The 17,318-nt window shown below is 36.1% G+C and overlaps 1 protein-coding gene across 6 annotated transcripts in view; it reads left to right on the forward strand.

Moving 5' to 3' along the window:
- NRIP1 (nuclear receptor interacting protein 1) overlaps positions 1-17,318 on the forward strand; it is a 99,633-nt gene that overhangs the window by 34,625 nt on the left and 47,690 nt on the right. For 3 of the 6 annotated variants that reach the window (XM_042230194.1, XM_004002823.4, XM_015092390.4), the window contains exon 3: positions 12,855-12,977. The exons of the other annotated variants lie outside the window; for them this stretch is intronic. The gene's annotated coding sequence lies outside the window, so the exon portion shown is untranslated. The remainder of the gene's footprint in view (positions 1-12,854; positions 12,978-17,318) is intronic. 6 annotated transcript variants of the gene reach the window in all.

Consider the following 17,318-nt stretch of genomic DNA (forward strand, 5'->3'; position numbering starts at 1 on the left):
TTTTTTAAAAAGGAGAGTTAGCAAAATCTGTTGTCGGGCAGTTAGCATTTGTTCATGTGTACAAGTTATTACAAGCTGGAATCAAGATTGCCGGGAGAAACATCAATAACCTCAGATATGCAGATGACACCACCCTTATGGCAGAAAGTGAAGAGGAGCTCAAAAGCCTCTTGATGAAAGTGAAAGAGGAGAGTGAAAAAGTTCGCTTAAAGCTCAACATTCAGAAAACGAAGATCATGGCATCTGGTCCCATCAGTTCATGGGAAATAGATGGGGAAACAGTGGAAACAGTGTCAGACTTTATTTTGGGGGGCTCCAAAATCACTACAGATGGTGACTGCAGCCATGAAATTAAAAGATGCTTACTCCTTGGAAGGAAAGTTGTTACCAACCTAGACAGCATATTCAAAAGCAGAGACATTACTTTGCCAACAAAGGTCCGTCTAGTCAAGGTTTTTCCAGTAGTCATGTGAGAGTTGGACTGTGAAGAAAACTGAGCGCCAAAGAATTGATGCTTTTGAACTGTGGTGTTGGAGAAGACTCTTGAGAGTCCCTTGGACTGCAAGGAGATCCAACCAGTCCATTCTGAAGATCAGCCCTGGGTGTTCTTTGGAGGGAATGATGCTAAAGCTGAAACTCCAGTACTTGGGCCACCTCATGAGAAGAGTTGACTCACTGGAAAAGACTCTGATGCTGGGAGGGATTGGGGGCAGGAGGAGAAGGGGACAACAGAGGATGAGATGGCTGGATGGCATCACTGACTCGATGGACATGAGTTTGAGTGAACTCTGGGAGTTGGTGATGGACAGGGAGGCCTGGCATGCTGTGATTCATGGGGTCGCAAAGAGTCGGACACGACTGAGCGACGGAACTGAACTGAACAAGTTATTAAGATGCTTACCTAAACAAAATTGTTGTCAAAGTAAAACTCTGATTTGCCAAACATAGCAGCTTACTTTTTATTATGTAAACGTGAATGATGTAAATCCAGTATAAATTTAAATCATGAAACACAAAATCAAAGTAATGAATTGAGAACCCACCAACCAACGTGGAATCACAACTTCACTAACACAGTTGCTTCTAATAACGTGTGCCTCTCCTTGCCTGTGTCTTTACCCTAACTGCCCTCCTGACTCCCAGCCACTCTTCAGTTTTGTGTTCATCATTTACTTTGACTGTGAAGAAAACTGAGCGCCAAAGAATTGATGCTTTTGAACTGTGGTGTTGGAGAAGACTCTTGAGAGTCCCTTGGACTGCAAGGAGATCCAACCAGTCCATTCTGAAGATCAGCCCTGGGTGTTCTTTGGAGGGAATGATGCTAAAGCTGAAACTCCAGTACTTGGGCCACCTCATGAGAAGAGTTGACTCACTGGAAAAGACTCTGATGCTGGGAGGGATTGGGGGCAGGAGGAGAAGGGGACAACAGAGGATGAGATGGCTGGATGGCATCACTGACTCGATGGACATGAGTTTGAGTGAACTCTGGGAGTTGGTGATGGACAGGGAGGCCTGGCATGCTGTGATTCATGGGGTCGCAAAGAGTCGGACACGACTGAGCGACGGAACTGAACTGAACAAGTTATTAAGATGCTTACCTAAACAAAATTGTTGTCAAAGTAAAACTCTGATTTGCCAAACATAGCAGCTTACTTTTTATTATGTAAACGTGAATGATGTAAATCCAGTATAAATTTAAATCATGAAACACAAAATCAAAGTAATGAATTGAGAACCCACCAACCAACGTGGAATCACAACTTCACTAACACAGTTGCTTCTAATAACGTGTGCCTCTCCTTGCCTGTGTCTTTACCCTAACTGCCCTCCTGACTCCCAGCCACTCTTCAATTTTGTGTTCATCATTTACTTTCTTTTTAATACTACTGGTTTTTATCATGTGGTTCCTTAAATAATATGCTTGTTTTTTTTGGTTAAGTTTTGTAAAATTGGTAACATTCTATGTAAGTCTTCTGGGACTTGGCTCTTTTTCCCCATTCACCATGTTTCTTTGACATTTATTTATATTGTTGAATGTAATTGTAGTTCATTTATTTCACTACTGACTAATATTCCATTGCATGGATTTATTTGCTATCCTATTGATGGGCATCTGGGTTACTGTTGGAGGGTTTCAGTTTGCTAGTTTTACTCATTTTTGATACATGTTTTGATGTATCTATGCATTGATACAGATGTTTGTGTTTATATATGATTCAGCCATCATTTATATGTGTACTAGTGTATGTGTGCAAACTTGAGGATACATATGTAACGGTAGAAGCATAGAGAATGTTAAACTCTATGAAGTAATGCCAAATTGTTTTCCAAAACCTTTGGGCCAATTTACCTTCCACTAGTCATACATCAGAACCTCCTGTTGAGCCAAATCTTTGCCAAAACTCAGAATTCTCAGAATTCTTAACTTTTCTTAATGTAGTATCATCTTATTATGGTCTTAATTTGCTTTTCTGTGATTGCTAATGAGGTTGAACATCTTTTCACATGGTACTCAACACTGGTATTTTTCTTGCACAAAATGCTTGTTCATGTGTTTTGTCCACTATGTACTTAAAACTATGCAGTAAATGTGTTTATTTTTTATATTTTAAAAGAATAACATATAGAAAAGTTGCAAGTGCAATAAAGATAAATTTTTCACCTAAAGATTCGATCTGATGCACTGTCATCTCTAAATAAGTGAGTGTAGATCTCTTGTAAACAAGAACATTTTCATATAAACCACAATAAAACCATGAAAATCAGGAAATTAATAGTGGTGCATTCAGCTCAGTTCAGTTCAGTTCAGTCTCTCAGTCATGTCTGACTCTTTGAGACCCCATGAATCACAGCATGCCAGGCCTCCCTGTCCATCACCAACTCCCAGAGTTCACTCAAACTCATGTCCATCGAGTCGGTGATGCCATCCAGCCATCTCATCCTCTGTCGTCCCCTTCTCCTCCTGCCCCCAATCCCTCCCAGCATCAGGGTCTTTTCCAGTGAGTCAACTCTTCTCATGAGGTGGCCCAAGTACTGGAGTTTCAGCTTTAGCATCATTCCCTCCAAAGAACACCCAGGGCTGATCTCCTTCAGAATGGACTGGTTGGATCTCCTTGCAGTCCAAGGGATTCTCAAGAGCCTTCTCCAACACCACAGTTCAAAAGCATCAATTCTTTGGCGCTCAGCTTTCTTCACAGTCCATTGCTATCGTCTGATCCTCAGATCTCATTCAGTTTTCACAAGTCCCAGTAATGCCCCTTATAGTAAATTGCTGTTTATAATAAAAGAATCCAGTTTGAAGTCACACCTTGCATTCTACTTGTCGCATCTCTGTAGTCTCTTTCAGGCTGAAGCCTTTCTTCAGTCTTTGACTTTGAGGATCTTGATGCTTGCAGGATCTTGGCGCTTTGAGGACTATTTAGGCTGGTCATTTCGTAGGATGTAGGTTATGAATATTTGGCGGGAATATCATAGATGTTATACAGTGTCTTTGTTCATCTTATAAGGTGGCACAAGATTTCATTTTGACCTATTACTATGGGAGTTCACTTGGATTACTTGATTCAGAGAATCAGTTTTTGTCAGGTTTCTCTACAGTGAAATTACCTATTTTTCCTCTGTAATTAATGATTATTTTGTGTGAAGGTGCTTTGAAAGTATAAATATCCCCCTCCTGATCAAACTTTTATTTAATTAATGAATTAATTTGTGTCACTGTGAGTTCATGACTGTATTTTATTTAGTGCTCTATAATGCATTACTGTTGTTAACTTAATTTTGATGCTTATCTTACCCTGAGTTACCCAGTGGGGTCTCCTTCAAGATGGCTTCTGGGTCTTTTTGACATGTCATTCATCGACCATATTGCTACCTTCAATTTCACTCCCACATTACAGAGATGAACCACATTTTCTCCCTTTTTGGCACCTCCCCTCTAACAGTGAAAAGCTTGCCTATTGTTATCCTAAATGTACTTACTTATTTGGTCAGTCTCCCCTTATGTGGTTGATCTGCCATTTTCATTGACCCTCCACCACCTCACAATTCTGGTTTGAACTTCAAAACCATTTATGTGGAAGCCCTCCTCACCCGACTTGGATTCCTACATTGCACAGCATGGTGCATCTTTTTATAGGCACCTTGCTCAGGCATTGACACCCATTGTTGGAGCACTGCCAGGGCGAGTTCTGCTCACCTAACCACCGTCCCAGAGCTTGGGCTCTGTCTCCACGCCACAGTGTTTCCTCCTTTTACCATGGACCCCTGCCTCATCTTGCTTGGACTCTGATACCCCTTATTAGGAATGCCTCTTTTCTATTTTGCCCACTTTTAGTTAAACTGTTGCAAGATACACACATATTCTATACTCCAAATTTTGGGCAACATAGTTTTATCTTTTTTTTTTTTTGTATTTGTCAATGAATGGACTTTTTTTTTTTGGAATGGACATTTTTAAGTATAATAGAGTTGAATTTAGTAATCATATGCTTTATAGGTAACTATTTCTATATCTTAAGAAAGCCTTCCCTACCCAGAGTTCATAAAGATATCTCTTATATTTTATTTTAAAAATATTAGAGACTTATTTTCTCTACTTAAAACTTGACTTCCTCTGGAATTTATTTTTTATGTATTATGCAGTAGGGTCAAATTTCTTTTTCTCCCCCAAATGAATAAACCAATTGTTTCAGCACTGTTGAATAAATTCCTCCTTACTTTAGCGATCTGCCATGCAACTTTTATTAAATCTCATTTTCCATATATGTGAAGGTCTGTTTCTTCTCCCGGTGGTCAGTTTGTCTCTTTTCCAGGAGCACACTAACTTAATGGCTAAAACTTTATAATAAATCTCTGTACAGATAGAGCAAGTTCCTGTACTGTACGCTTTATCTGGTTAGATGACTTGTCTCCTATGGGCTTTTGCTGTTCATTGTAAATTTTAGAATCAACTTATTAAACCTTTGGAGTTCTATTGCATTTCATTCAGTGTATTGGTTCACTTTGAGGAGAGTTAGCATGTTATAGTAGTGAGTCTTTCTTCTATTAGGAACATGGTACGTCATCCCATTTATTCAGGTTATCTTCCAATATTGTCTCCATATAGAATTTGCAATGTTTACAAGTTAATTCTTCAGGTATATTTTCATGTTGGATATTTTTTAAATGTTATTTTCTGTTTATTACTGGTGTATAAAAACAGTTGATTTTTTTATGTGATTTATATTTAGTTACAATGAGTTAAATACTAAAATCTGTTCAGATTAAATGTCAGACATGCTCAAAAGCAGATAAGTAAGATTAGAAGTCCAAGTTTTTACTCTGAAATTACTTTTGATATTTTAATAAGTACTAAGTAGATAGTCATCTTTTTTCTTTTTTTTATCAGCTTTATTGAAATAATTTTCTTACCATAAAATTCACCCATTTCAAGAATTCTTTCTAGCCACATAGGTGCTCAGTAAACACCATTGAATTTTTGAACATATTCATGACTCTAAAAAGCATCCTATGCCCATTAACCGTCACTCCCCATTCTTGTCCTATTCCATTCTCAGCCCTAGGCAATTACTCATGTACTTGCTGTCTCTGAATCTGCTTATTCTGGACATTTCTCATAGATGGAATCTTATAATACATGGTTTTTTGTGACTGGTTTCTTTCACTAAGCACATAATTTGCAAGATTTGTCTATATTGTAGAATATATCAGTACTTCATTCCTTTTTATGGCTGAATAATATTTCATTGTATTGAATATATTACATTTTGTTATTCATTGGTTGATAAGCACATAGGTTGTTTCTGATTTCTGGCTGTTATGAATAGTGTTGTTGTAAGCATGTATATATAGGTTTTTGTGTGGACATAAGTTTTCTTTTCCCTTCTGTTTATAGCCTCAGAGTAAGAATTTCTGGGTTATTTAGTAGTAACTCTTAACTTTTTAAGGAGCTGCCAAACTGTTTTCCAAAGAGGCTATGCTATTTTATGTCTCATCAGCAAGGTATAAAGGTTTCAGTTTCTTCCTATCCTCCCTATCCTTAGAATTATTCAGTCTTTTAAATATATATATATATATTTACATATATATATCTGTTCTAGTGGGTATATAGTGAAATATAGTTTAATTTGCAGTTCTCTCATAAGTCATGATATGTGCATCTTTTGTGTGTTTACCAAACTTTTGTGTATCTTTGGTGAAAAGTTCTCAAGTCTTTAGCCTATTTTTAAAAATTGATTTATCATCTTCTTTCGGAGGCCTAAGGGCTTTTAATATGCTGGATACCATTTCTTTATCATGTATGCTGTTTGCAAATATTTCCTCCCATCATGAGGCTTGTCTTCTATCTAGGTTGTATCTTTTGAAAAATTTGATGTAGTCCAGATGCTGATGTTGGCAAAGGCAGGAGGAGAAGGGACGACAGAGGAGGAGATGGTTGGATGGCATCACTGACTTGATGGGCATGAGTTTGAGCAAGCTCCAGGAGCTGGTGATGGACAGGGAAGCCTGGCGTGCTGCAGTCCATGGGGTGGCTAAGAGTCGAACACAACTGAATGACTGAACTGAACTGATTTTTTTTTAATGGATTGAACTTTTATTGTCATATTTAGTAAATCTTTCCCTGACCTAAGGTTATGAGATTTTTTTTCCCCTTATGCTCTTTTCTAGAAGTTTTGTAGTTTTATTTCTTAAAATTTGGACTATGACCTATTTTGAGTTACTAATTTTGTATGTTGTGAGGTAAATGTTTATACTTATCAGTTTATTTTTACATGTGAATATCCAGCTGTTCCTGCACCATTTATTAAAAAGACTTTTTTTTCTCAGTGAATTGCCATGGCATATTTGTTGTAAATTAAATGACCATGAATGTGACTGTTTATTCTGGGCTCTCTATTCTGTTTCATTATTCAGTTGTCCATCTCTGTGCCCATATTGCACTGTGTTGGTTATTATAGTTTTATTTAAGTTTTGAAACCAGGTAAAGTCCTGGCAGCATTAATCTCCTTTTTCAACATTGGTTATTTGAGGTTCTTTAGACTATCATGTATATTTTTTAGGATCAATTTCTACAGGAAAAAAAAAGCAGTATGAGATTTTGATAGATCACTTTGGGGAGAATTGCCATCTTAACAATACTGAGTCTTCCAATTCATGAACAAGACATGCGTCTTTGTTTATTTAGATGTTTAATTTCTCTTAACAGTATTTTGTATTTTGATTATACAGGTTTTGCATTTTTTAAATAATTTATATTAATTTTGTATCACACCTCACAGCATTTGAGGTCTTCATTCCCCAACCAGAGATTGAACCTGAGCCCCCTGCAGTGAAAGCTCAGAGTCTCAACCACTGGACCACCAAGGAAATCGTGCATTTTTAAAAATTAGATTTATTCTTAAGTCTTTTATTCTTTTTTGCTACTATTGTGAGTGAGTGGAGATTTTTTTAATTTCATTTTTGACTTGTTTGTTGCTAGTATATAAAATGCATTTAGTTTTAATGCATGGCTCATATCCTACAATCTCTCAAAACTTTCTTAATTTTATTAGCACTTTTTTTTTTTTTGGCTTGGTTAAGATAATCTGCATCAAGAATTATATTGCCTCAAATAAAGAGTTTTTATCTTCTTTTCCAGTCTGCATGTCTTTATGTTTCTTGCCTAATTGCTCTGAATAGAGTCACTGGTACAGTGTTGAATAGTAATGGCTATAGCCATCATCCTTGCCCCTTCTCAGATGTCAGAGAGGGGAAAGTATTCAGTCTTTCTCCAGTAAACATGGTATCACTTTTAGGCTTTTGTCCCAGAAAGGAAGGGTTATTTGACATTGAGGCAATCAACTAATGTATCATATTAAAATAATGTAGGACAAAACTGCATGGTTATCTCAATAGACACAGACAAAAAAGATAAAGGAAACAGAAGACAAAGGGTTTAAACAATGAGAGAGAGAGAGGAAGCTACTTTAGATATAGTGAAGAGGAAAATCTTCTCTGAGATGACAAAAAGCTCTAAACAACGTAGAGGGCCTAGTCACACAAAGAATAAAGTGAACAGGAAGCTGTTCAGCACTTGATTTGTTTACTTTGTAATCCCAGTATCTCCCACAGTGCCTTGCCCCTACAGTTTGTTCAGATAGCAAAAGATGGTTTAGTACCTTGCTTTCTTGACAGTCACATTCTGGCCAAGTTACGGTGACATATTCTTTTTGTCGTTGTTCAGTTGCTCAGTTGTGTCTGACCCTTTGAGACCCTATGAAACGCAGCGCATCAGGCTTCCCTGTCCTTCACCATCTCCCGGAGCTTGCTCAAACTCGTATCTATTGAGTCGGTGATGCCATCCAACCATCTCATCCTCTGTCATCCCCTTCTCCTCCTGCCTTCAGTCTTTCCCAGCGTCAGGGTCTTTCTCAGTTAGTCAGTGCTTTGCATCAGGTGGCCAGAGGATTGGAGCTTCAGCATCAGTCCTTCCAATGAATATTCAGGACTGATTTCCTTTATAATTGATGTGTTTCATCTCCTTGCAGTCCAAGGGACTCCGAAAAGTCTTCTCTAACACCACAGTGCAAAAGCATCAGTCCTCTGGTGCTCAGCCTTCTTTCTGGTCCAACTCTCACATCCACAGATGACTACTGGAAAAACCATAGCTTTGACTAGATGGACCTTTGTTGGCAAAGTAATGTCTCCGCTTTTTAATAAGCTGTCCAGGTTGGTCATAGCTTTTCTTCCAAGGAGCAAGTATATTTTAATTTCATGGTTGCAGTCACTGTCCCCAGTGATTTTAGAATCCAAGGAAAGAAAGTCTTTGACTGTTTCCATTGTTTCCGTGTCTATTTGCCATGAAGTGATGGGACCAGATGCCATGATCTTTGTTTTTTGTATGTTGAATTTTAAGCTGGCTTTTTCATTCTCCTTTCACTTTCATCAAGAGGCTGTTTAGTTCCTCTTCACTTTCTGCCATAAAGGTGGTGTCATCTGCATATCTGAGGTTATTGATATTTCTCCCGCAGTCTTGATTCCAGCTTGTGCTTCCTCCAGCCCAGCATTTCTCATGATGTACTCTGCATGTAAGTTAAATAAGCAGGGTGACAATATACAGCCTTGACCTACTCCTTTCCCAGTTTTGAACCAGTCTGTTGTTTCGTGTCCGGTTCTAACTGTTGCTTCTTGACCTGTATCCAGGTTTCTCAGGAGGCAGGTCAGGTGGTCTGGTATTCCCATCTCTTTAAGACTTTTCCACAGTTTGTTATGATGCACACAGTCAAATACTTTGGCATAGTCAATAAAGCAGAAGCAGACATTTTTCTGGAACCCTCTTGCTTTTTCTGTGATCCAACGGATGTTGGAAATTTGATCTCTGGTTCCTCTGCCTTTTCTAAATCTAGCTTGAACGTCTGGAATTTCTCAGTTCATGTACTGTTGAAGCCTAGCTTGGAGAATTTTGAGCATTACTCTGCTAGTGTGTGAGATGAGTGCAGTTGTGTGAGAATTTGAACATTCTTTGGCATTGTCTTTCTTTGGTGTTGGAATGAAAAGTGTCCTGTGGCCACTGCTGAGTTTTTCAGATGTGCTGACATATTGAGTGCAGCGCTTTAACAACATCATCTTTTAGAATTTGAAATAGCTCAACTGGAATTGCATCACCTCCACTAGCTTTGTTCATAGTGGTGCTTCCTATGGCCCACTTGACTTTGCATTGCAGGATGTCTGGCTCTTGGTGAGTGATCATACCATTGTGGTTATCTGGGTCATGAAGATCTTTTTTGTATAGTTCTTCTGTGTATTCTTGCCACCTCTTCTTAATATCTTCTTATCCTTTGGAAACATATATTTTAACAATTGCATAATACTTTATAATTATAAGAAATCATTTGAATGTTTTCATCATTTATTTGTTTTTTTATTCATAGGCATGCTTCCTTTCTTCATGATTTACAACACATCTGGCATATTGTTTCAATGATTTGGATTTAAGGCTTATTTTTCCATTTATTCATATTCTGTGATAGCTGTTGATTTTATATTATCTTACTAATTTTTATTTAAGTATTCTTTTAACTTATTCTTCATATGGTTGTAAGTTTAGCTCAGAAAGGTTATAATAATGCTTTAATAGATAAAACAATTCTAGTATGTGGCAAAATATCAAACATGAACTGTGGATACTGCATATTGTTTCCTCTCTACATGAAAGAATGTAGACTCATGAACTTTATGTACTATTATGGGAAGTGAGTAGTATTAGAAAAAAGTCTGGAATTATGCTCCAGAGAACTGTCAAGGCCTTGTCTTGTTTGCAAGTAAAATATAACAGGGTTTGAATTCCACTTTTAAGTTCTTACTAGTTCTGTAATTTGGGGTAACTTAAACTCAGTTTCCTCATCTATAAAATGAGGATTATAGTCATCATCTTGTAGAAAAGTAAAGTCGCTCAGGCGTGTCCGGCTCTTTGCGATCCTGTGGACTGTATTCTACCAGGCTCCTCCATCTCGTAGGGTTGTATAGAGCTTAGTGCAGTACTTGATGCATGGGAACTGTCCAGTAAATGAGAGCTATCTTTTCCTTCCGTTGAGTCTCTCGTAGTCCTGGGAGTGCTGGTGAGAGTGGTAGCGAAGCCTCTGAAGATGTTTAATTTTGCTCTTGTCAAGAATTGGTCATATTCTTCAGTGAATATGGCTGTTTCAAGACTGTTTCTTGTCTGCCCATGTGCCAAAAAAGGTATGGCCCAAAAGGTGGTATTCTAAAGTAAATTAAGTTAGACCTTTTGTCATTAACTTGTAGTTATTGTACTCAAAAATATACTTGTAATTACTTTCTTTTCCAACTTGAAATGAAAGAAAATAGGTTTTTTATGGAACTAAAAATTGAATAGTTAGAACATTGACAAGGGGCAGGATAGAGTTGTCTTGGGTGTAGCTTCCTAGTTGGTGGACTGGGAGTTTAGGGAACTCTGGGAGCTGGTGATGGACAGGGAAGCCTGGCGTGCTGCGATTCATGGGGTCGTAGAGAGTCGGACACGACTGAGTGACTGAACTGAACTGAACTGAACTGGCATATTCTAATAGGAATACTAAATTGATTCTAAATATGGTTATTTTTAAGTTCAAGTATAAAGCACTGCCTTATAAATTATCAGAAGTGATTATTCCTGACTCTCTCAGAAGTCCTATCAGAATCTATACTCAAGGCCTAATTTGAGTCTAGGATCTATCATTTGGGGCATGACACTTAACCTGCCCTGCCCTGCCCTGCGTACCGTTTCTCCTCTGTAAAATGGGATAAAGGCCTCCCCTGCTTGTTTCACTGAGTTACGAATATTCAACGAGGTCATGTCTATGAAAGTGCTCTGTAACTGGCATGACACCCTTTCATCCTGTCAGACCTGCCCTTTTCTCACTCTTGTTTGGTAGGTCACTGGTGAGGGTGACATGATAACCCAGAAATCGGGACTGTACACTACCTCCTACGGGTGTTTGCTTTATACACATACAAGGGATTAGACAGTGGTAAACTGTTGATGTTTCATCCTTTAACTTGTTTTATTTATTATAAAGTAATACACGTTTATTGTGAAGAAACTAAAAAATACAGATAAGGAAAAAGAAAAAAAAAAAGTAACCTGTACCTGGAAGAATAATTACTATATTTATTTTTGTATAATTTTAAAACAAAAATTCAGTTACACAGAACATAATGTTTCCTGTTTTATCACTAATATATAATATTGTATATTATTCCCTGAAACTTGATTCCCTTATAGAATAGTTTAGTGGCTATGTAGTATGTAATGACATGCTTATGGCTAAATATGTGTACATATCCTCTTAATTTTTTTTTCCTCATTAGGAAAAATTCTATACTTAGAATTGCTATATCAAGGGGCATACAACATTTTAAGAAATACAAGTTTTTAGCTTCATTGAAATGTAATTGACATAAAATGCACATATTTAAGGTATGCAATTTGATAAATTTTGACATATGTGTATACCCATTAAATTAGCACCACAGTTAAGATCATGCTCTTTTGTAATCCCATCTTCTTATAACTTTTCACAACTATTCCCAGACAACCACTGATCTGTTTACTCTCCCTGTTGATTAATTTGCATTTACTACATTTTCAGGCTTATAGAATCACACACTATGTATTCCTTTTTGTCTGGGTTCTTGTATTCAGCACAGTTATTTTGAAATTAATTAATGCTGTTTATATCAACAGTATATCATTTTTTGTTGTTGAGTGCTGAGTAGTAAATGTTCCATTGTATGGATATACCATAATTCATTCACCTATTGATGGGAATTTGAGTTGTTTCCAGTTTTTGGCTATTAAAAATAAAATTGCTTTGGACATAGATGTAGAAGTCTTTCTGTATACGTAAAATATTTGATATTTATTACCAAATTTTTTTCTGGGAAGGTTACATAGGTAATATATTGAAACAGACAAAGCTTAATATGAAACTAGCAATTTTTTTTCTTTTTAAGAAACTTTGGAAATACATCTTTGGGAGGATTTAGAATTTTTAGATGTAACTTTATTGGATTAATTTGATAGAAATATGAAATTAACGGGTTACTAAGTGCTTCTTAGCAACTATCAACCTTTTTCACAGTTTGTTTTCTTGAATCATCTACTTGTATCAAGTAAATGTATTGTCTAAGAAGCAAAAATCTGTTACTTGCCTTTAGTGGTAAATTAGTATTTCATAAACAACTCATATTTCTTTGTGAAATGACTCTATTGAACTTGAGCAAGAAAAGATACTAAGAGAAGTTTACAGAACTCCACAAAAGATACTCCAGAATCTGGTTTGGAATAGATGCCAAACTCTTTTTTTCCTCTTCCTAAGATACTCACTAGATTGAAGGAGGAGCGGGAATCTGAAGACTCCAAATGACATCAGAGTTACTTTTCAGCAGCCTTCTCGATTTCCTTTCTCAGAAAGCAGAGACTCTAGCCTTGGAGATGGACGGTGAGAATTTTTTTCCTGAGTTCTTAAGCTTAATCATTGTGACTTCAGTGTATTTCAGACAGTCCTTTCTTAGTTATAAATGAGCTTATAATTACCAGATTTGTGTTTTGTGCTTTGTCTGTGCAAATAACTTTATTATGCAGTGTGTGTGTATGTGTGTTTTTAATTGAATAGGATATGCTCTTATAACTAAGGAACTTACAGGGAAAGAATAAATATAGGTAAATAAGTATCATCAAACAATAGGAAGAGGTTAAATGCCATAAGAAAGACACAGACAACATTCTTGAGAATTCAGAGGTGTGGATTACTTCTGGAGAGAGTGATTGAGATGTTTAAAAGAAGAACAGCATTTATGTTAATGATGCTTTTGTTTTTTTACCAGATAAAAAACAAAAATTATTTCCAGAAACCAGAGAGAATGGACAATTAATATAAATAGCAATCTGATTTCAGATAAAAAGTTAATTGTCATTTGGAGGAAAAATAGAAGTATATTTGGTTTTTGTGGGTTTATTACAGTATAAGTCAGTGATTACTCTTTGAATTATATAAAATGGGTACCTCTTCCAAGGCAGATAGTATTTCAGCATTTCTGAGAAGTGATTTAAAAATCTGATTAAATTATCATGAGTAGATGGGCTGCAGAAAGAGATAAGTGAGTGGCTAATTCTACTAGGACTTAACTTGTTTTGTAGTATAGCTACAACCTGATGCGTTTGTCACGTCTTAAGTTCTTGGACCTTATGCTACTTGCGCATGGACAGAAGAACAATAGGTAAACAGGGAAAAGGCATGGTGACTGATTATTGGGGTCATTATTAGTTGTGAAGAGTTCAGCTAACTGAAAGCTCTGTTTTGGAAGAGACATAGCAGATAGATTATCCTAAATTCATGGTGTTTTATGTACCATGATGTTTCAGTAGGGGGATGGCAACTTTGAGCCAGATTTGTTCTCTACGTGTAGGTATCATATAGTTGGCACAGTGATAATACTAACTCCTTTTTCTTCACTGTTTTAATTATGTTCAGAAAATCTAGTGATGAGGTTTTTCTTTCAATATTCCACTTCTCTTTATTCTTTCTTGTAATTTAGGCAAGGAAATCTTTGAAATGTTATACTTATTAAATAAAAACATGATAAAGTTATTAGTGGTTATTGATTGCTAGTCATTTTTTCACATATTCACTTATCTTTTTCCTCAACCTAACTTTTATTTATAAATATTCAAAGTTATTTTACTCAGGGATAATTATGTATTGATATCTGTTTGATAGTCTGAAATATGCTCTTATATTTGTTGGAATATAGTTGATGTTAAATCCTAATTCTTGATTTTTAGTTTGTAAAAATGAAAATTCTAATGATTCATATTCTTGTGACCATCAAGATATAATTATGTCTTGTTTGTTGCTCTTAATTTGTCACCACCCTTGTTTTGTGCTAAGCTCCAACCACTTTTGACAGTTGGTAAATAAATTGTTATAGCCAGATGGTAAACATACATAGCCAATAAATTGTCCTTGAAAAAATGGCCAAATTTAGGTCTTTGTTCCAGATAGCAGATAGATTATTTAGAATACACAGTGAACAACTTTCAAAGCAATTAAATTTGAATTATTAGTGATTATCTCTGTCATTTATATATGTTTTTAAATATTTAAGATTTTAAAAATGAATATGTTAAGTGTATTGTTTCTATAATATGTCCTGTTGAACAGTTTTTCCTTTTGAATGAGAAACTCATGGCCAAATAAGTTTGGGAGAAGTTTAATCATATTATAAAATACCTATTCACTAGGCCTTCCATTAGCCCATGGACTATCAGTCTCCAATAGGAAGATCTTGAATATATCTAGTATTTGACAGAATAGATTGAAAACTCTGAACTAATATATTAATGTTTCATAAGGTTTTACCATGGTTTGTCTGTAATACAACTCCACTTTGAAACTAGTTATATTTTTAAGTATAGTAATGTCCTGAATAAGAAGTCAAAGAGGATGATTAGGAAAAAAGGAAAAGTATTTAATTAATAATATTGTAAACCATATGAAACATGAGTGTTTATAAAGCTTCTTAATGTCTTAGACCAAGATTTCCCCCTTTATTGTATTTTAAAGGGCCCCATGTATTTTCTGTGCTCTGTTCATCTTAGTGTGTAACGTATATAACTAATTTTGATAAATATTGATTAAAAAAACTTAATATCTTGGGTAGAAGTGGATTATTAGCCATAACTCAGTTTAGCTTAAAACACTTGAATATACTCATTTTCTAAATGGAGTTTTATTGTTATATCTCATGATTTCTCATTGGGAATGGTGCTTTTTTGTACATTATTTTTTTCCAAGTTTGGTTAAATTGTTGATGACTATTTCAACAGATGTCTAAAGTGTTAAAAACTTTTTTGTCATATATAGTATCTATATGAAGAAACAAAAATGTGGGCCAGTAATTTAGCTGCTTCTAACAGTTCGGGTTACCAGATTGGAAGTGAGGCTAATTGTCAACATGGGAAATCTTCTCTGAACTTTATAAAGCTTTATATAACTTTATATAGCTTCTTAAAGTAAGTTTTTAAAGAAATACTGCTTTTAAAAAGTATTTAAACTTCTACACAAAGGTTTCCCTTTGTGCTTGCTGTTGGTGAAATCAAGATCAGTCCAGAATCTGGGTGAGTCATTGGGGTTTATTGAATTTCTTGGCCATAAACTAACTTGGCTATCTCACTTATGCTTCCCTGGTTTCGTGGATGCCCTGGGCAAGAAAATTTGGATGTTCTGCATTGTTAGTTCCCAAGGTAGCTTCCACCCAATCGTTAGTTTCCTTTCCCATGACCAGCATTTGGGTTCAGAGTTCTTTCTCTTCTGGAGCTCTTGTGCTGCTAAGCCTCCATGCTGATGTCTTTGTTGCAGTCTCTCACAGGTGCTAGTTCTTTCCAAAACTCCACTCTGCTGTGTTACTTCTTTGGTCAAAATAATTCAGTTATGCCAGGAGCAAAATGACCATAAAAAAAAAAAAAAGGCGAGACTTTCTTCAATCAATCCTGATTTACCATTACAATGGGAAACATTCATATAATTAACATTTTTCTGAATTTGATGTCTATAAAAATTGATTTTCCATAAGTGTTTTTTTGTTTTTTTTTTTACTTAATACTTCAGTTGATATCACTAACAGTATTTTAGGAGGAAAATTCCCACTATACCTAGCCTCTGTTTCGACTAAGGTTTTTTTCCCTCTACCATGAAAGGTTTCAAATGAATTAAATCAACATATTTTAAAATTATTTTAATTAAGTGTCAATTCACTTTCTCTTCTTACACAGATCCTGGGTGTTTTTTTTAATTAACTGTTTTCAATCTGATATTTTCCTTGATTCTCTGGTACATTTTGCGCTTCAACCATGTGGCCTGTGGTTTGCATATCTGAAATTGGTGTGATTCTGATAGTGGAGCTTATTATGTACTTTATTTAGATAATTAGAATTTCTCCATTCTAGATTAGAGCTATGCTAGTAATTTTCAAACCCTATTTATTTTCTTTTTTGCATTTACTTTTAGAGAAATTGTTGATAGTATAATCTGTGCAAGCTTCTGCATACTAAGTCACTCAGTCATTGTCCGACTCTGTGTGACCCCATAGACTGTAGCCTACCAGGCTCCTCTGTCCATGGAATTCTCCAGGCCAGAAAACTAGAATGAGTTGCCAAGCCCTTCTCCAAGGGATCTTCCCGATCCAGGTATTGAACCCACGTCTCTTATGTTTCCTGCATTGGCAGGTGGCTTCTTTACCACTAGCACCATCTGGGAAGCCATGCAAGCTTCTAGCCTGAAGTTTTTATTTCCTGCTATTGCTACCCTTCCTCTCCACCACCTTGCAGCCTGTGTGCTAAGCTTTTCGAAATTTTTGTGGTGGAGTACTAGTTTTTGTTTGGTTGTTTTCACTTGATTATGTTAGTAACTTACTTTTACCGTGCTTTTAAAAAGCTTCTATCTAAGGTAGATTGAAAATTAAGAAACATACATACAAATTATACATCCAAATCTTTGATCATTAAATTCAAAAGATAGCAAATTACTTTGTCAAATTGTGTGAAAGTTTAGGTCCTCTGGAGGAGGAAATGGCAACCCCCTCCAGTATTCTTGCCTGAAAAATTCCAAGGACAGAGGAGCCTGGAGTGCAGTTGTCCATGTGATAGCAAAGAGTTGGACATGACTGAGCAACTGAGCACAGAATTACTTGTAATTTTTGTTTTTTAAGTGAATTACCTAGTTTCTGGAACACACTGTATTGCTCTGCTACCCTGCTCAGACTGATGCTCCTCCTACTTTTAG

Source organism: Ovis aries, chromosome 1, assembly GCF_016772045.2.
Source record: "Ovis aries strain OAR_USU_Benz2616 breed Rambouillet chromosome 1, ARS-UI_Ramb_v3.0, whole genome shotgun sequence".
NCBI classification, from domain to species: Eukaryota; Metazoa; Chordata; class Mammalia; order Artiodactyla; family Bovidae; genus Ovis; species Ovis aries.